Source organism: Pleurodeles waltl, chromosome 8 (genome assembly GCF_031143425.1).
Source record: "Pleurodeles waltl isolate 20211129_DDA chromosome 8, aPleWal1.hap1.20221129, whole genome shotgun sequence".
In the NCBI taxonomy this organism is placed as follows: domain Eukaryota; kingdom Metazoa; phylum Chordata; class Amphibia; order Caudata; family Salamandridae; genus Pleurodeles; species Pleurodeles waltl.
The window spans coordinates 896,368,252-896,389,078 of NC_090447.1; positions in this window are offsets into that span (position 1 = coordinate 896,368,252).

Sequence of the window (20,827 nt, forward strand, 5' to 3'; positions counted from 1 at the left end):
CTGTAGATTAGTGTACCTCTGAGGGTGGAGTTGTTGTTAATGTGGATTAGGAAGTGCATCTGTTCTGTGCTGTCGATAGTGTCTTGGGAGCTGGTGGTGACTTTGATGGTGTCCCTGTGTAGGATGGCGATGCCACCACCTGGCCTGATAAGGCAGTCTTTGCGTTGGAGTTTATATCCCTTGGGGGTGGCGATGGCTATGTCGGATTCTGAGGAGGGGTTGGTCCAGGTTTCCGTGAGGAAGGCGATGTCAGGTGAGTGTGATGTGATGAGGTCCCAGTGTTCTATGGCATGTTTGTGAAGGGAGTGGGTGTTGAGGAGCAGGCAGTTGAGATAGTTGTGGTGAGTGGCGTTGGTGTGGTGCGTGAGGGTGTTGTTGCGGGGTGTGTTCTGGTTGTGGGCTGGTGTGTGGCGGGGTTGGTTGGTGGGGGCAGAGCGAGTGAGTCTTGCATTGGGGGTGTTGTGTTTGTTGAAGGTGGGGTCGCTATGGTTGGTGTGTGGTGTGAGGGATGAGGAGCAGGAGAAATGACAGGTGTGGCAGGTGAAGGGGCCATGAGTGTGTGTGGGGCTGGATGGGGTGCACGTGGGGAGGGGGCCTGGGTTGAGAGAGTGGAGGGTGAGGGGGGAGTAGGTGTGTCTGAGCGGGCCAGTGGGACTGGCACTGGGCGCGGTCTTGGCGCGGACGGGCACAGACGGGCTTGCCTTTGGCGCGCCACGGCTGCCATCAGAGGAGGGGAGGGTGGGAGTGGCAGCTGGGAGGAGGGAGGGCTTGATGAATGAGAGCGCTAGGGGGGTGGGGCCACAGGGGATGCAGCGGCAGAAAAAAGGAAAACACTAAGAGGGTGAGGAAGAGGGGGGGAGGCGGGAGGGGCCGCAAGGGACGCAACAGCGGGAAAAAAGGAAAACATTAAGACGGTGAGGAGGAGGGGGAGGGGTACCAGGGGACGCAGTGGCGGGGAAAAAGGAAAACACTAAGATGGTGAGGAGGAGGCGGAGGGGCCACAGGGGCCGCAGCGGCGGGAAAAAAAAAAGGAGAGAAAAAACGGTGTGAGGTGGCGCAAATGGCGGAGCTGGGAGCGACCTGCCTACAAATAAATTCCTGTGGGAATCATTTGCGGTTACAATTAACTGTACTGCAGGCCACAGTGCCAGGTTTGTAGAGCTCATTGAACAGCTCTACTATTTATAGAAATTGTCCACTTAAAGGTAATACCCTTTGTGAAGGAGTGGCTGTACAAGCTCCCATACAATCTTCCCTGTGACCCCTAATGTGGGAGGGCAACCTACAGGGTTTAGCATGGAGTCCTTCCCTGGATACTCTCTCAAGCTATACACATAGGCAGCAGAGCTCTCACACAGCATGTACAGCTTGATGCTATAGCGAGCTCTTTTGCTCGCAATGTACTGCCAGAACAACAACTTCCCTTTCTACAGGATCAAGGACTCATCAACTGCTATATTATCTCCAGGAGTATAGATCTCTGGAAACCTGGCAGACAAATGTTCCACAACAGGCTGAATTTTGAACAACCTGTCATGGTCTGGATGGTCCCAGGGCAATGAAGCAGAATTGTCATTGAATTGCAGCATGCACTGTAATTACAAAAAAATGATCTCTGCTCATGTACGATGCAAAGAGGGGGGTTACCCAAACTTTGAGTCATCCAGTAGGACTGCATGGTGGGTTTCTGCACTAACCCCACTTTGAGTGTAAGGCCTAAATAATATCTTCAACTCTGCCAGCAAAGTGGGAGTCCACTGGAATGCCCTAGAACGGCGCCCTAGATTGCCTCTATGCTCCCTCACAAATTGTTTGGCACGCAAATTTGTTTGCTGCACAATTTGCTGAAGGAAGTCAACATCCAAAAACAGGTGGACGTAATCTACTGGAAAAAAGTTGGCAGTATCAACTTTACATCCAATGTCACCAATAAAAGGTGCAATTTGGGGGTGAAGTAAATTGGGGGCTGCCAAGAGAAGCCACTGTCTGTGCGTGCTGACCCACAGACCTGCTCTCTATTTTGGGCATGAAATTACATGTGAGAGGCTGTATTTGGTGGTAAGAGTGGCTGTCAGAGTGTCTGTCTCAGTGTGAGAGTGCATACATCATTGTTTTAGTGGGTGCGTCAGTATGTGTGCGGGTTTGGGAGTGGATGCCTCAGGGTGTCAGTGGGTGTGTGAGTGGGTGTGTGATGGTCTGTGTGGGTGTGTGAGTGAGTGTGTAACTGTCTGAGTGGGTCTAAGTGAGTACATGAGGGTCTGAATGGGGCTGTGACTTAGTGCATGAGGGTCTGAGTTGGTCTGTGAGCGGGTGCGTGAGTGTCTGAGTGGGTCTGTGAGTGGGTGCATAAGTGAGAGAGAGTTTTTAAGGCTTTGATGTCTGTACTTAGCTATGGGGTTTATTTTGTTTTAGCTTTTTATCTAGATCTCTATGAGCTTTCATATTATTTAAAAAAAAAAAAAATCAAAAGCCCTTTAAGGGCTATCTGGCATCAAGGAGGGAAGCCTTTAGGGCTCCCCGTGGTTCCAACATATTTTTAATTATTATTTATTTTTTAAATAAAACATACTTTACGGGCTATGTGGGACCACAAGGGTGCCCTCAAGGGCTTCATCCATGGTCCCTATACTTTCTTTTATTTATTTATTTTTAAGGCCCTTCCAAGCTACCTAGCACTGCAAGGGAATCCTTAAGGCTTCCCCCACACTGCCAATGTTTCACCTATCACAGAGCTGCTTTGACAGAAGCTCTGTGCTTGCCAAAGCATTTAATCTCTGTCCCCTACATGCTTGCAGAGGACAGAGATGAAACTTCAGATTTTGACAGCAGGTCCTGCTTTCTCACACATCCACTCACTATTATATATTAAAAATGACTCACCCACTAAGTTTACGATACAACCACTCATATACCCACTGACTATCACATACAGTCACTGACACAGCCACTCAGTTATACTAAAAGCCATTCAGACACTCACTGGCCTATCCATACAGCAAGTGGCTCACCAAGTCACTCACCATTACAGTAACACCCATTCACTTAGGTAGACAAACTGTCTGACACCCACATGCAGCCACCCACAGACCCACTCACTAAATGAAATACAGCTGCTCACACAGTCACTTGCTCACTTTTACAGCGGTTTACACATCCATTCAGTCTCCCATACAGCAAATGATTCAACCACTCATTCATCAGTAGACACCCACACACCCACTCACACATCAATACAACCACTTACGCTCACTGGATGATGTAATCAGCGAAGTCACCAGTGATGTCATATGAGATGTCATCAGCGATGTCATCAGTGATGTCACTGACCATGTCATGAGTGAGGCAATATGTGAGGTCATAAGCAGGGCATTATGAGAGCTCAAGCTATAGTTAGCTCAGGAAACTATAACTGCTGAATTTCTACAGTTTGTAAGAGTAAATACAGAACCTAACTATAACGTCCATGTAACCTTTGTTTTTTCTGTGAATTTCTAAGGTTTTTTCAATTCTATTTCCTAACTATAACATCCCTGTAACCCTTGTTTCTTTTTTTAAGTGAATATATAAATATAAATATATATATATATATATATATATATATATATATATACGTAGCCAAAGGTTACAAGGATGTTACAGTTGGGCTGAAATTTCAAACTTATGAAAGCATACAAATTCAACAGTTATAGTTACTTCACCTAGCTATAACTTACTCGGCCCTGCAATGCACTGCTTATGACCTCACATATTACATCACTTATGACATGGTCAGTGACATCACTGATGGCATCACTGATGAGATCTCAAATGGCATCACTGATATACGTCATCCAGTGAATCCAAGTGTTTATGAGATTTAAAGATTTATAGTCATGTACTGCATAAATTGAATTACTCTTTGTTATATATTAGTAATAAGTGTTTGTTTTTATGCATGAGTGTGTGCATGTGTGTGTTGGTGCATGTGTCAGTGTGTGCATGGGTCTGTTATTGTATAATTTAGTGTCTACATTTTTGTGCTATATTAAGTGTCAGTGTAATGCTGGGTATGTAAGTGTATGCATTAATGTGAGCTTGGGTGTGTGCCTGGGTATGTTAGTATTGGATACATTTGTGTTTGGTTGGGTCTGTGAATTTCTGCATTGATGTGTGCCTGGATGTCTCAGTGTAAGCACAAGTGTGTACATGGGTGTATCATTGAATGCATTATTATTTGGCTGGGTGTGTCAGTATCTGCAGTGGTATGTGCCTGGATGTGTCAGTGTATGTGTTGTTGTCTGGCTGGATGTCTCAGTGTATGCATAAGTGTGTGTCCAGGTGTGTCAGTGCCTGCATCAGTGTATGACTGGGTAAGTCAATGTATGTGTGAGTGCATGCCTTGGTGTGTTATTGAATGCATTAGTGTATGGCCGGATGTGTCAATGTCTGCATCAGAATGTTCCTGAGTAGGTCAGTGTCTACATTAGTGTATGCCTGGGTGTGTCAGTAAATGCATCTGTGTTCTTTTCCATGTCATTGGATGCATTATTGTTTGGCTGGGGGAGTCAGTTTCTGCATTGGTGTGTTCCTTTGTGTGTCAGTGTCTATAGCAATGTATGCCTGGGTGTATCAGTTTATGCATCAGTGTGTGTCTGGGTGTATTCTTGGCTGTGTTATTATTTGCCTGGGTGTGTCAGTATCTTCATTGATGTGTGCCTGGGTGTGATAGTGTATGCACTGTTGTATGTCTGGGTGTCTCAGTGTGTGCATGAGTGTGCGTCTGGGTGTGTCAGTGCCGGCATCAGTGTATGAGTATATGCACTGGTGTGTGCCTGGGTGTTATTGAATGCATTATCATATGGCTGGATGTATCAGCATCAACATATTCCTATGTATGTCAGTGTCTATATTAATGTATGCCTGGGTGTGTCAGTGTGTCACGTGGGCTCCCATTACCCAAATAAGGCTGCTCGATTTGGATTGCAGAATCACCTGTGTTGTGGGAACCTAGTCGGCCTAATCTGGTTTTCAAGCTCACTAGCAGCACCTCATCTCTGCCCAAGAGCAGGGGTGATTGAGGCAACTGGGCGCATGACAAGATTGACTTCTTTGGTAAATCGTGATGCATCAGATCCCATCCTTTTCTCTGTTACATTAGTTGCACAAATGCATAGCCAAACAGAGACAGAGAATGGTTCAATAAGGTTTATTGAATCAGCTACATCTCAGATAAAATGGCATGAATTGCAATAAATAGGGTGATTAAATACGCTAGAATCAAAATGGTGACAAGAGTGAAACACAAGAAAAGTCCCACCATACTGTCACTATGCGTAATATATGTGGTTCCTAACTAAGGTATGTTAGAGCATAGTGTGATAAGCCCTAATCCACCCTTCAGGTTTCCCACCTGCGAAAACATCATCCCTCATACCTGAGCAAGGAAGCCTGTTGTCTAGAGAGACACCATCCCCATGTAGGCCTGGGAACTGGTAGTCGCAGCAAGCAGCTATAGAAAAGTAAATCAGCATGCAGTCGTGGTCATCTGGCTGAAATCTCCCCCTAACATGTGTGGGACAGAGAAATGCTTTTATAACAAAACAGCGGATGTTCTGAGAAAATGTCCCCACGTGAGAATGTGTATGTTTCTGTGAATGTTGGAGATGCACTATACCACTTTGCCGGCAATTCAATCTTGCTGCGGCCTTAAGGAAAGCACAAAGTGAAAATAATGTCTTGCTAACAACGCAATGCTTTCCTAGGTGAAAGAACAACTAGATAAAGAAAATAAAACGGCACCGCAAATGTGTCCTATTCTAAAATAATAAAATGAAGCTGATTAAAATGTAACTGGGCCAAATGGCACAAGCGGCAGGCCCACTTGCTAAAATAACGTGCATTACAGACATGACTAAAATGGTTATACAACAAGTGCATGCATCAATGTGTGCTTGTCTATATCGTTGGATGCATTTTGTTTGGCTGGGTGTGTCAGTGTCTACATTAGTATGTATCTGGGTGTGTCCGTGTATGGCTGGGTGCCTCAGTGTATGATTGAATGTGTGTATAGGTGTGTCAGTGCCTGCATCAGTGTATGGCTGGGTATTTCAGTGTATGCATGAGTGTGTGCCTGGGTATGTTATTAAATACCTTTGTGTTTTGCTGTGAGTCTCAATGTCTGCATTGGTGTATGACTAGGTATCTGAAGATACTGTGTTAAACTTTGCTATCTCTTGTATACATTTTTCAATAGTAATCGCTGTGCCTTGCTGCTCTACACCTCCAGTAGCCAATTCCTCATTTTCCCTACACTCTTCTAGAGGACCACAGAAATGACTGAATAGCTACACAAACATTCTCCACCTCTGCCACAGCACCATGCAATTGTGCTCTATTCATCTCTGCTAAACATAAAGCTGGAATTTTTCACACAGTAAAGTCTCATAACTAAATTTCCAAATTTTTGAGTGATGCAATGATAACATTCTAGGTGATGAAAAGTGCTTCTACACACTTTCTTTGAAAGACACACCAGTCTTCATAAATCAGAGTATTTCTTAACTTTGCATGGTGCTAATCCTTGTAGCATTACCCTTTTTGTTTCACACTTCTGCATGAGAATTCTCCTAGGAAAGTTCTCCATTTATCAATTGACTCCTGATGAACACTGCAAATACTGCTACAGTTCTGTTTGTACACAGGGGCCTGTCTATGCCTTCCTTGTAACTCTTCAGCTATCACTTTCTCTACATTCATAGGAACTAGCACTTATTTTTCTATAGGATTACCATATTATACCTCATAGCAATGACCGGGTGTGTCAACTACATGCACTGATCAGTTTTCTTGTAAGAAGCTCTCTTATATAAAACGTCCCTGTACTTAATTTGTGTTTCCATTCACCTTTACATTTGTTAAAAAAAAATCTTTTATTTATAAATCTTTTTTCATTTTCTTTTTCCCATACAAAATACGGTTTTGTCTAGTGTCTTCACTCTTTCTCATCTAAAGTCCTGAAATGTTGTTTTCACTTAAGTACAGCATTTCTTCCCTTATACTCCATCTTCTTTAGCAAATTTTGTATTATTCATGTCAAACCATTTTTACTCTTATCTCCTTAAACTGTTTCTGTCCCCACATCAAAGTCTCTCTTTCTATATCACATTTCCCACTTTTAAAAGCATGTATTGATTATTGTTTATCAGTTGATTTCAAACTTTGTTTTAACTGGATAGTTTTCTTTCATTTTGCAAATTTTTACATACTTTTTCAGAAACTCCCTAGTGCTCTTTCCAGCTGTTCTTTTTTCTTGTCCACATTCTCATCTTATTTATCTTTTTTCTATAAATTTGAGTTAGGTTGTATTGTTTCCTCTGTTGCTTTCTCACTTGTCTCTCATAGATATTCTGATTCTTCTTTTTTAAATAAAACTGGATATCTGCAAATGAAATAAAGAATACAATTAGCTCTACAGAAAATATTATTAAATTACATATTGTAAACAATTAGGTATGTCAGTGAGTTCATTAGAGTGTACAAGGGTGTGTCACTGACTGTAATAGTGTTTGTTGGGTATTTCACTCTATGGCCCTCATTACAACCCTGGCGGTTGGTGTAACAGTGCCAGTAATACCGTCAACAGACTGGCGGTAACTACCGCCAAATTATGACCATGGCCGATAGATCTCCAAAAGACAGCCACTTTACCAATCCGGCCGCCAGGGCGGAAACAACAGGCACCACAACGGTAGCCACCTACAGCCAGGTGGAAGTCAATGTTCCGCACACCATATTATGACCCTGGAAACTGCCACCTTTTATGGGGACTCACCATTCGAGACACAGGTAACAACCACGCCACCATGGAGCCCGAGCTCCATGTCTTCCCCGTGGTCTTCTACGTGCTGCTCCATCACGAACACCAACAACGGCAAAGACCACGACGATGAGTACAGCCACCTAGCACACAAGGAAGGGAGGGAGGAAAAAGAGAATGACACACTCACGCACAACACACACCCCATACACACACCCCATACACAACCAGATGCACAAGAAAACAAGTTAATCCCCCCAAATCGGCTGAATAATGCAAGGACAAAACAAATGTACTAAAGTGAGTGTGATAAGATCAACACAATATAAATAATAATTTAGCCAATGTAGCAGATATTTACAAATGTACAGTTCAAGGGACACTGCCCAGTCCTCAGTTTGTGAAAGTCCAAGGCCCCACTTGTCACCTGCATCAACACAGAGAAAACACTGCAGGGGCATCAGTTGGTAAACAGGCAGGCACCTCAGTTGGACGGGGGGGCACCTCAGGGAGATGAAACAAGACCAATGGTTCTGGAGGGGCAACATGTCCTGTGCTTGATCCTGGGGAGTGCAAGGTCACAGTCTGTCGAGTGGGTGATTTGCCCACATGCTCTGGAGGGGGCATTGTGCCCTGTGCTCTTGATCCAGGGAGGCTGGGGTAGGTGGGTGTCATACCCACTGGCTTTGCAGGGGGCAGCATGCACAGCAGGCCATGGAGGCAGGATTACATACCGTCCGCGGTGATGGCTGCTCACTGGATTTGGCGGTGCTGGTGCTGCTGATGGGGGAGGCTCATGCCCATCCCCTGCAGCCTCAGACCGTGGGGGGAGGCTCCTGTCCATCCCTTGCAGCCTCGGACGGCTGCACAACCATGGTTGGTGGTGGGGGCCCATCACAATTCCTGCTGCAGGCCCCTTGCCCTTTCTGCCTGATGGTGCTGGCTCCTCTACTCTTCCAGGCAGCTGAGGCAGGCTCCTTAGTCTTCCTGGAAGCAGCTGGGGTAGGCTCCTCAGTCTTCCTGGCAACAGTTGGTATAGGCTTTTTCCTTGAGGCTGCCTGGTGCAGGCTCTTTAACCCTCAGGACATGTGCCCTGGATCCTTTCCCACCACGGGTGGGTATGGTGACGACTGGGCCTGTGGACTGGGTGGCCGAGGTGCTTGGCTGGGGTTTTGCCACCCTGGCCAGACGTGCAGGACCAGGGGGTAGGGAAGAGGTCAAGTTGGGCAAAGGAAAAGCTTTTTAGGGGCATTGGGGTGGGAAGAGGGAGAAGTAATGGGAGTGGAGGAAGAGGCAGTGGTTGTTGGAGGTGTCTGTCTGCTGCATTTGGGTGCAGGTGCATGGCCCGTATGCTCTTGTGAGGTGTATGGCTATTGGGTGTCTGAGTGCTTGCGTTTGTGTTCCTTAGGAGGGGGTGGACAGACACAGTGGGAGAGGACATAGGGGTTATGTGCCTGGCTGTTGTGGAGGTGTCTGCCAGTGAGGTGAATGTTCTGCTAGGTGTGGTGGTGATGTTGGTAGTGGATGATGATGTATTGCATGCAGTTGTGAGTGTAGACGGGACTGGGAGGGAGGTGGAGGAGAAGGAGGAGGGGGAGACAATGGAAATAGTGGATGTTTTTGTGTCTGCAACTGGATGGTATTTGTGTGAGTGCCTTAGGGTTGAAGTGTGGTGCTTGTGTTTGCCCGAACCATTCTTGTGTGTTGTCTTGTGTGCATGTTCATCTGCCTGTGTTCTTGGGATAGGTTGGGGTTGAGGAGTATGAGATTGGGAAGAGGAAGTTTGAGGGGGGTGGGTGGAAACAAAGACAATGGCTGCCATCAGAGAGGAGGCCAGAGCCTGGATTGATCTCTGTTGGGCTGCCAATCCAGTGTGAATGCCCTCCAGGAATGCATTAGTCTGTTGCGTCTGGGATGCCAGCCCCTGGATGGCATTCACAATGGTTGACTGCCCTACAGAGATGGATCTCAGGAGGTCAATAGCCTCCTCACTCAGGGCAGCAGGGCTCACTGGGGCAGGGACTGAGGTGCCTGGGGCGAAGGAGATGCCCACCCTGCTGGGTGAGCAGGCACGGGCAACTCGATGAGGGGCTACTGGGAGGGGGGTGCTGGTGCAGGGGTGGCAGCTGTACCTGTAGCTGGGGTGGTCACAGAGATGTCGCCACCACCAGGGAGCTTCCATCGGAGGAGGTATCTGTGTCTGGACTGTCCCCTCCAGTCTCCGCTGAGGTCCTCCCCTTACCCTCCGTCCCACTGGTGCCCTCAGCATCGGTGGACTCTGCCTCCTGGGTCCTATGGGATGCAGCTCCCTCCGTCACCGGTGCCTCTGCTCCTCTGCCTGATGATGCTAATGCACATAAGGACAGGGTGACAAAACAAGAAGTGGGGGAAGAGACAAAGGATACACTTGGCCAATGGGTGCACCAACACCACCGTTGGCGTACACAGCACCCTTACACACCGGGGCACAGCCCTACGCAATATGCATTGCACTACCAGTAATATTGCTAGCCATCAAGGCATGGGGAGGGGCACACACCACCAAATACAGCACACCTGGGACCCACGCAGCCCTGACCAGTAGCGGATACCTACGAGCTAGGTAGCTAAATTTGCCCTTCTGCACCCTAGCCACCAGGGGATCACTGCAATGTCAGGCCTGGCCTAGGGACACCAACTGACATACATCCACCACCCGGATACCTCCCCACTATGCGTTAGTAGTAATGAAGGCACTGTACCCACCCACTTGTGGCTGCTGTGATGCCCTCAAGCACCCATCCCACTCATGAGAGGCCACCGCCAGTATGCGGCCCATCAGGGGCATCAGGGTTCGATGGGTACCCCGTCCTCGTTGGGAGGCCATCTCCAGCTGGGCCTCCACCATCTTCCATGCCCAGCATCTCAGGTCCTCCTACCGTTTCTGACAGTGGATGCTCTGCCTACCATAGACCCCCAAGGTCCTCACCTCCTTGGCGATGGCATGCCATATACCCTTCTTTTGATGGGCGCTGACCTGCAGAGGCAATACGCACAGGAAAATAGTATTAGTCAGACAGTCCTGCCTGTTACAATTATGGCCCACTATACCCCTTAACATCATCAGCTGCACACACATACCCCAGTACACAACCAATATGCCGCCATAAGGACATCCACCCACCCCCTCACACAAGGCCTTCACACTCACCACCCCATGCATTCATGTCACATGCTTCGTGCCCACAGTGTACTCACCTGTTAGTATGGAGGCCCATACAGCAGTCTGTACTGGGGTAGGACCCCATCCACCAGTCTCTCCAACTCTGCTGAAGTGAAGGCAGGGGCCCTTTCCCCAGTCACACGGTCCATGGTAGGTTCCAGACACAGGTCACAGCAGCACATGCAGTGTAGGTCCTCTCCTGTAGAAGGTTAGGTAGGAAGTGAGGAATCAGATAGAAAATGGTGGTCACGTCCGCGGCAGTGCATACTGTCACCGCCGGCGTACATCACCATTGGCCACTGTAACTCATAGGGCCCAATGTTACCCAATGAGGAGTTGCACAGCGGTTCCTGACCGCCTCCCGCAACAGCACCCAACGTCAGCGGAATTACCTCACTTCCACCTGTCCCTCCACACAGGACAGGTGGACGCCATTTCAGGGGTGGGGGAAAGCCCTAGATAATTGCTGCGTCACTGTCTAAATTTGGACATACTGGACAATTCACACTGATCCATTAAAAATTAACTGTATGCAATGTTCTGTTGTAGCCCGATTGTTCATTTTGTGACCAGCTCTTCTCTCTTTTGACCCACAGATTGCTACAGCTGTGGATGAATAGGAGATGGAGACATACCCCCATATATAGGCCCCTGTTGGACTCCGGAACACTAGAGGACAGGCACATGATCCTAACCTATAGACTGGACAGGGCCACATTCGCAGAGCTGTGTGCCCAATTGGAGCCTGACCTGATATCTGCTATCCGTCACCCCACTGTGATCCCCCTTGTAGTGCAAGTTCTATCTGTGCTCCATTTCCTGGCAACTGGGTTTTTCTAAGTGACAGAGGGCTTGGCAGTTGGAATATCACAGCCAGTGTTCTCAATTGTGCTGACAAGAGTGTTGGCTGCCCTGATTAAACACATGTGCAGCTACATTGTATTTCCCCAGGTGGAAGATTTGGCCACAGTGAAGGCCGAGTCCTATGCAATGGGACATATCCCCAACATAATAGGGTCTACTAATGGTACATATATTGTATTTGTCCCCCCTGTCAAAATGAAAAGGTGTACAGAAATCGTAAAAGTTTCCACTCTATGAATGTACAGATGGTGTGCTTGGCCGAACAGTACACATACCACGTCAATGCTAAGTATCCTGGTTCGGTCCATGATGCCTTTGTCCTGAGGAATAGCAGCATCCCAAATATGGTGGGCCAAAAACAGAGGCAAAGGGGGTGGCTAATAGGTGAGCCCTGGTCCCCATCCAGTATATGTTGGTTTATGGGTATGGGGTGGGCCATATGGGATAGTGTGTGGCTAAATGTTGTCCCTCAACATTTGCAGGTGACTCTGGTTACCCCAACCTATCTTGGCTGCTGACCACTGTGAGGAATGCCAGGGCAGAAGAATGTTACAATGAGACACATGTGCGAACTAGAAGGATAATAGAACGTACCTTTGGCCTCCTGAAGGCCAGGTTCCGGTGCCTCTATCAAACAGATGGATCTCTATGCTACTCACCCAAGAAGGTCTGCCAAATAATAGTGGCATGCTGCATGCTGCACAACCTTGCCCTGAGACACCATGTGCCTTTTCTGCGGATGAGGGGGCTGGAGATGCCCATGTGGCAGCAGTGGACCCTGTGAACAGTGGGGATGAGGAGGCAGAGGATGAGGACAACTGAACAGCAGTCGTCAGACATTACTTCCAATGACACACAGGTAAGGCAGTGTCACTTCACATTTCATTGTAATTATTTTTTATATCTGTGGCACTGGCATTCTGTTATTTCCCACCTCTAGGCCAACTTACGGTACCCTTTGGTAATTTATTTTACAGATTTTGGTGCCTCACAATAGTTCCTGGTTTGAACACTGCAGCCAGCTACAGGTCATTAACATATGCTAATTTACTGTACAGTTGCATTGTTTGAACCTGGTTAAATGAATACATATTTGAAATATTTGAAATACCCCATACATACATTTTTGCAAGGTGTTTATTGAAGTGCTAAGTAAAAGAGGGGCAAGTGTTGGGGTGATAATGGAGGAAAGTCCAGGGTATTGTTCCAGTCTATTTATAGCACAGATGCATTCTCCAATGGGACATAGGAAGGGGAGCAATGGCTGTTCAAAGTGGACAGGGTGACAGATTGGGAAACAAGGGTGACAATCAGGAGAGTCTAATTTCCTGGCAGGGGTCTTGGCAATAGTCTCTGGCTTCAGTCTGGATCGCAGGGAACATTTGGGGGTGGTTCTCCTTCTGCAGGCGGAGAGGTGTTGATGGCCTGTTGTTCCTATGGTGGGGCTTCCTATCCACTAGCAGCAGGGGCCCCCTTTTGTGAGTCTGCCTTCCTCATAATATTGGCCATGTCTGCCAGCACCCCTGCTATGGAGACCAGGGTGGTGTTGATGGCCTGCAAGTCCTCCCTGACCCCTGGGTACTGTCCCTCCTGCAGCCACCTGTTCTCCTGCACATTGCCCAGGATCTGGCCCATTGTGTTGGGAATGTTGATATGCTCGCAGGATCTCGGAGAGTGTCTCCTGGAGAGTCAGTTCCCTGGGCCTGTCCTCCCCCGGGTGCACAGCACTCATCCCAGTTTCCCTGTTGTCCTGTGCTTCTGTCTCCTGAACCATGTGCCACTACCACTGTCCCCAGGTTCCAGATTGTCTTGGGTATGAGGTGTGCCCTGGGGTCCCTGTAGAGGTGGACACACTGCTGATTGATGTGTCCTGGGGACAGAGGTATGGGTATACTGCGTGGGTGCTGTGGTGGTGTTTCCTGATTGGGGAGGCTCTGTGGTGGTGTGTGACTGGACCTCGGTAACCAATTGTCCAGAGGTCCCAGATGGGCTAGGTTGGTCATCTAGATCCTGAAGTCTAGAGTAGCTGTCATTACTGTTGGGCTCTTCTGTGGGGGTACTGGATATTGCTGGCACCTCCTCTCCTCTGACATTGGCTTGGGTACCTTTGGGCATGTAAATGTTGTGTTATTGTTTCTGTGTCTGACATGTTGTGCATCCATGGCTTGCCCTCCTTGATTGACTGGCATTTTCACTTATGTACGTTGGTATGTGGTTGGATAGCTGATTCCCTCTAGTGTGCATGCTTTAGTGATAGGTGTCCATGCAGGGCTGTGAGTGGTGTCCATGCATTTGTAGAGCATGCAGGGCTTGGCATTGGGATGAGTGAGATGTGATGGTGGGGTGTGTGGGAAGTGGTGTTGTGATGGGAGTGAGGGTGAGGGTGGGGGTATGTGATGGCATGCAGGTAGGGAGGTAGTAGTAATAGAGAGTTAACTTACCAGAGTCCAGTCCTCCTCCTACTCCGGCCAGGCGCTCAGGATGCATGATTGCCAAGACTTGCTCCTCCCATGTTGTTTGTTGTGGGGGAGGAGGTGTGGATCCACCTCCAGTCCTCTGTATAGAGTTGGTGTCTTGCTGCAATGGAACGTACCTTTCCCGTAGGTTGTTCCAGCTCTTCCTGATGTCATTCCTGGTTCTTGGGTGCTGTCTCACAGCATTGACCATGTGCGCGATTCTCCGCCATAGCTCCATCTTCCTAGCTATAGATATCTACTGCACCTGTGATCCAAATAGCTGTGGCTCTACCCTGATGATTTCTTCCACCATGACCCTTAGCTCCTCCTCTGAAAATTGGGGATGTCTTTGTGGTGCCATGGGTGTTGTGTGAGTTGTGTAGGTGAGGGTGTGTAGCGTGATGTGTTGGGGTGTGTGATGTGGGGTGTGTGGGTGGTTTATTGGTGTAGGTAGTGTGTGGCTCTGGTTTTGTCTATGTTCGTGGTGTCTGTCTCGTGCCTATGCTTTGTAGTCATAAAGGGTTGTGGGTAATGTGGGTGTGTGTTTTATAGTGGTGTGGGTGTGTAAGGGTGTCAGGTGTGTGTTGTTTGAATTGTCCAATGTGGAGTTGTTTTGTTTGTATGTGTGTATTTTGAGCTCGGTCGTATGTATCGCCAATGGTTTACCACCTTTGAATGTCCGCCGTGGTGATTCGTGGGTCATAATGTGATGGGCGTAGTTCTGTTGGTGTAACGATGTGGGTTTTGATACCGTCACTTTATCACTGACCTTTGTGCAGGCGGAATTGTGTATGTTGTTGAATACTGATGGATTGGTGTTTGGGTGTCATAATACGGTGAACGAATATCTGGCACAGCAGCGGTATGTCGGCAGCAGTCAGCGTGGTGGTAAGTGGGATTTACCACCAATGTCATAATGAAGGCCTATGTCTTCATTTGCAATTTTTGTCTGCAAATATCAGTACCAGTGTGTGTATGGATATGTCAATGTCTACATCCGAATTTTCAAAGTACTGAAAATGATTTGGTAGTGTATGATTCTGTAGCTTGGTATCTCAGTGTACTTATGTCTCTGTATTTGCATGTTATTGGGTGCATTATTGATTGAGGGACTGTAAGTGTGTCTGCACTAGTGTATATTTGGGTGTCACTGTATGCATCAGTGTGTGCCTGGATGTATCACTGTATGCATCAGTGTGTGCCTTGATGTGTTACTAAATGCATCGGAGTGTCCCTGGGTGTGTCAGTATATGCATAAATTTGTGTTTGGGTATTCCAGTGTATGCATTACTGTGTAGGTTGGTCTGTGAATGTTTTTATGTTTCTGTGTGCTTGGGTGTGTCAGCGTCTGCCTGGGCCTGTTGAAGTAAGCATGATACATTACTGGATGTTTTAGTAACTGGATGAGTGTCTAAATGTGTTTTTTAGTGGCTCTATGGGTTACTTACTGACTGTGTGGGTCAATTCAGGGATATGTAACTGTGTGTCCAACTGTCTCTCATACTGCTGAATAAATTACTGAATACATTACTGTTCTCTAGATGCGGAAATGCATGATTAAGTCTCTCTTTCATACTCTGACTGGGAGTCTGAGTGGCTGTAACCTTTCGTAACTAAGAATATGAGTTGCAATATAGGTGGGTGACTGTATATATAGCTGGATAGAGCACTCTGTAAGTATACATGTGACTCAGTGAAAGTTAAAAGCACATGTGTAACCTTTTAAGGACAAAACACCCTGTCCCATGGCCACCATACAACATAGCTGGGGTTACTTATGTGTACTAAAAGGACAGTCTAAGGCTTGGCAAACAAGTTTTAAATGCCAAGCTGGCTGTAAAAAAGGCACACTTTGACTCTGCAGCAGTAGTAGGCCCAAACCATGTTTAAAAGACTACTTCTCTGAATAGGTAACTAGGTTGAGTGAATACCTGACAAGATAGGTGAGTCATTGTATCAGCCCAAGTATGGGTCTACCAGGAGATGTTGAAGTATGTATGCCAGTACATGACTGGATCTTTTACTAACTGTCCAGATGTCTAAATGTGAAAGTAAGTGTCTGCATACTTAGTGATACTTAAAGGCACATGTCTTGCCTTTTGAGCACAAAGTACTGTGTCCTTCAGCCTAGCTACATTGTACCGTAGGTGTGACTTATATATAACAAAAGGAGATTTTAAGCCTTGGCAAAAGAGTTCTAAATGCCAAAGCAACCTGCCAGTAAAGGCACTCACAGAGGCTGTGCATTAGTAGGCCTGCAACATATTTAAAAGGCTACTTGTATGGATGGATGATTAGGTTGTGTCAGTACTGGACTATAGATCTGAAAAAGTGTATCAGTCCCTTTACTGGTCTACCACCAGAGACTGAAGTAAGGATGATGGTATATGACTGGCTATTTTATTAACTGTTTGGGTCTCTAAGGGGCAGATTTATTGAAAGTGGTGCTGCACCGAGTGCAGCGCCACTTTCCCTGTGCCCCTTAGCACCCCCCTACCTCCACCATGTGTGCCCCACATTTAAAATATGGCGCACCATGACGAAGGGTGGGGGCAATAGAGTCATTTCACAAGATGCTTTTGATGTACTCTGCAGGAAGAGTACTGTTGTGGGTGTATGTTTAGGGCTTGGTGTGCCACGTATTTTTATAGAAAAAAAATCATGCAATTCTTTATGTGATATGAGAATATTTCCCTTTTTATTGATTATTTGATTTTCTATATTCTTTTTGTTTTTCTTCCTTATCGACTCTCTCTTTTTCCCTCTCTCATTATTTCATTCTGTTTATTCTTCTTTTCCTGTTAGTTTGTCTCTGAAAATATCTTCCTGGGTTGTTTATTGTTCTCTTGTTTCTTCTTCTCTTGTATGTGTCTCCTGTCTCAGGTATATTGTTCCCGGAAGTGTGAGAAAAGGAAGGAAAAATAGGGCGTAGGTAAGTATAATGGCCCTCATTTGGACCTCAGTGGTCTTTTGCAAAAGACTGCTGAGGTACCGCCGGACCAAAGACCGCTAGTGCAGGCGGTCTCCCGCCCAGCATATTATGACTGCTGGCAGCCCTCTGCCCTTTTTTGGATGGAGAGCCGCCAGCAGCCACACTGGCGGTAAAGTGGAGGCTGGTCCACCTCCACCGCCCCGTCATCAGAACACCGTCACCCGAATCACGTCCCAGGATTCGGCGTGGCGGTGTTCTGGGTACGGGGAGCTGGCGGCGGAGCAGCCCCCATGGATCCAGTTCCCTCCCGGAGAATCACCGGACATGGTAAGGTGATCATCCATTAGGGTAGTCGGGTGGGGGGGTGTTGTTTGTTGTGGGCGTGCATGGGGGTGTGCGTGCGAGTGTGTAGAGGGGGTGTGTGAATGCGTATATGCATGCAGGGGGTGTGTTGTGTGTGTGAGAAATGTGTGCCTGTATGTGTGGGTGTATGTGTGCGTGTATGTGTGCGTGTATGTGTAGTAGTAGTGTGTGCATGTATGTGTAGATCCTGCCACCTTTGGGGGTTGGTAGGGGGGTGTGGGTTTGGGGGGAGGACTCTGGGGAGGGGGAGGGAGGAGGGAGAGACCCCTATCAGTGCCAGGGAACAAATTCCCTGGCACTGATAGTGACCAAACCCCACGAAGTCTCCAGCCCAGCGGTCGTCACCACCCTGGCGGTCGGAGTGGAGAAGTGGCACCATAGACATAATTCATTTTTTTTGTCCGCCAGCCTGTTGGTGGTATTACTGCCACTTCTCCACCAACTGCCAGGGTTGTAATGAGGGCCCAAATCTCTTGTGAGATAATGTAACTATACCTGGTGGGGGGAGGTGAGGTTTTGTGTCTAAAAGTATACGTATGATTTAGTTTTTAAGTTCTCATAATGTATACAGAATAAGAAAAACCTTATTCAGTATTTTCCCACTCCTTCCTCCCCACTGTTTCCTATGTGTCAGTAGGATTCTCCCTCCCTCCCCTCCTTCACACTCGTCAAATATGTATAATGGTTTGGCAAATAAACCCGTACCTGTAGTAGCCATGTCCCTCCTGAGACATGGCGGGTGATTCTGACGCCCTAATGTGATGAGTCGGTTTCAGCTGGGCAATCTATTTCTTGAGCCCTCTCTGCCTCCGCTGACTCTGTGCCGTTCCTCTCTGTCTTCCTGTAGTTCGGTGTCTTGGTCTCTCCTCTGGTGTCTTGCTCATCCTCCAATGCCAGTTTGCTCTGCAGTTCCCCTTCCTCCCTCGCCAACGTTCTATTCGTACTCTTCTCCTCCTCCAACGTCTCTGCGCAACCCTCTTCCTCTGGGTTTGTGCGTCCCAGGAGATCCAAGTTGCTTGTCGAAGTGCTCCCGGGGCACTCGTTTTTCGGTCCCACTCAAGAAGTGGGGCCGGTTGTAACAGTCAATCTTTTACAAGTACATAGGGTTCCAATCTAAAGAGTGGAAGGGCTCTTTTTCCTTATGCCATTTTTCCAGCTCCCCTAACGGGGGAACGCCCCCTTTGCATACATTATGCCTGGCACAGGCATAATGTAGCACAAAGGGTCACAGGGTGGCGCAATGCATGCATTGAGCCACCCTGTAACTACGGCGTGGAGATTTTGCCCTTATTGGGCCACATTAACATTATAAATAATGACATTAATGTGGCGCAAGGTGGTGCTAGGTTACTATAAATATCCCCTAAATGTATATGTGAGTGACTGTATGAATTGCGTACTGGCTGTGTTAGTGTTTGTAACGGTGTATGCAACTGGCTCTGATACTGATACTGCTAGGTACATACCTACTGTGTGGGTATATGAGTGAATGTATAAGTGTCTCTGTCACTATTTCATTGAGTGTGTGACTCTTTCCTTTCTAAATAGGTATATGAGTTGTAGTGTGGTTAGAAGACTGGGTGAATAACTAGGTGTATGGGTCTGTAAGTGCATATGTAACCCAGTGAAACTTAAAAGCATATTTAAGCACAAAGCACCCTGCCCTATGGCCTACTTACAGCCTACCTGAGGGGTGACTTATATATACCCTGGGCATTATATATCGACTTGGCATTTAAAACTCATTTGACATTCAGGGTTGGCAAATTAGTTTTAAATGCCAAGTCAAATACAACTGCATGCATAGGCTCTGCAGTACTAGGCCCAAGCCATGCTTAAAGGACTACTTAACTGGATGGGTGACTAGGTTGTGTTAGTACTTGACTACATATCTGAGTGAGTATATGGGTCCCTGTACGGGTGTGCAACCACATCTTTAAGTAAGTATGCCGGTATATGACTGGCTCTTTTAGTAACTTTATGGCTCTCTAAATGTGTATATAAGTAATTGTATGAATGGCTTACTGGCTGTGTTGATGAGTACAGGGGTACACACCTGTGTGTTCAACTGGCTCTGATACTGCTGGATATGTAGCTGGTGTCTATTGACTACCTACACCCTATAACTTATGTATAGTAAAACAAACATTTAAGGCTTGGCTAAGGGGTTTTGAATGCCACGTTAAACTGTAGTAATACTGCATACACATGCTCTGCATTAGTAGGCCAGAGCCATGTTTAAATGACTATTTGTCTGGATTGGTAACTATGTTGTGTCACTACTTGATTACACATGTGAGTGACTATAGCAGTCCATGTATAGGTATGCCACCAGTTGATGAATGAAGTATGCTGGTATTTGACTAGCTGTTTAAGTAACTCCTGGAGTCTCTAAATGTGTATGTGGGTGGCTGTGTGAGTCAGGTACTAGCTATATTAGTGTGTATAGGAGCATGTAACTGTGTGTGTAATTACTACAGCCTAGGGGTGAGATATGTATAATGAATGGGGAGATTAAGGCTTGGCAAGCAGGTGCTCTAATGCCACATCAAGCTGGGAGTAGAACTGTACACATAGGCTCTGCAGTAGTAGACCTAAGCCATTTTGTAAGAACTACTTGTCTGGATGCGTGACTAGGTTGTATCAGTACTTTACATATCTGAGTAAGGATATCAGTCCCTCTGGGGGTGTGCCACCAGATGTTTAAGTAAGTATGCCACTATATCATTGGCTCTTTTAGTTACTCTATGGGTCTCTAAATGGTTCTCTGCAACCACTAGGTCATAGGTTCACAACAGTTTCTGAGAGCAGCGTACCTACTTCAACATGTAATAGGAGAGGTTAAATTATTGGAATAATAAACATGTCCCAAACACCAATACTTTTTCTAATTTCGCCCAAACCAATCAGATATCCACTTACTTTTCTCACAATATTACTACCTACATTTAAGCACCAACATATTTACAACAACCAATCAAATGTGTTCTTTTGAATTCTAACTAGTAGCCTCCTTTTGAATTGCATTTCATTTCAAATCTGCCTCATTCAGCTGTAGCCTTCTCCTGTGTGGTACTCCAGATTCCCTCCAAAATGCTCAGAGTGTGGATTGTGAGTAATAGCTTCATGTTTTGAGGCAGAGAGAGTGCTAGAAAGAGTGACATTGCAAGGGACCTGGGTTTATCTAATGTGGCAGTTACTTGGGTTTGACAGAG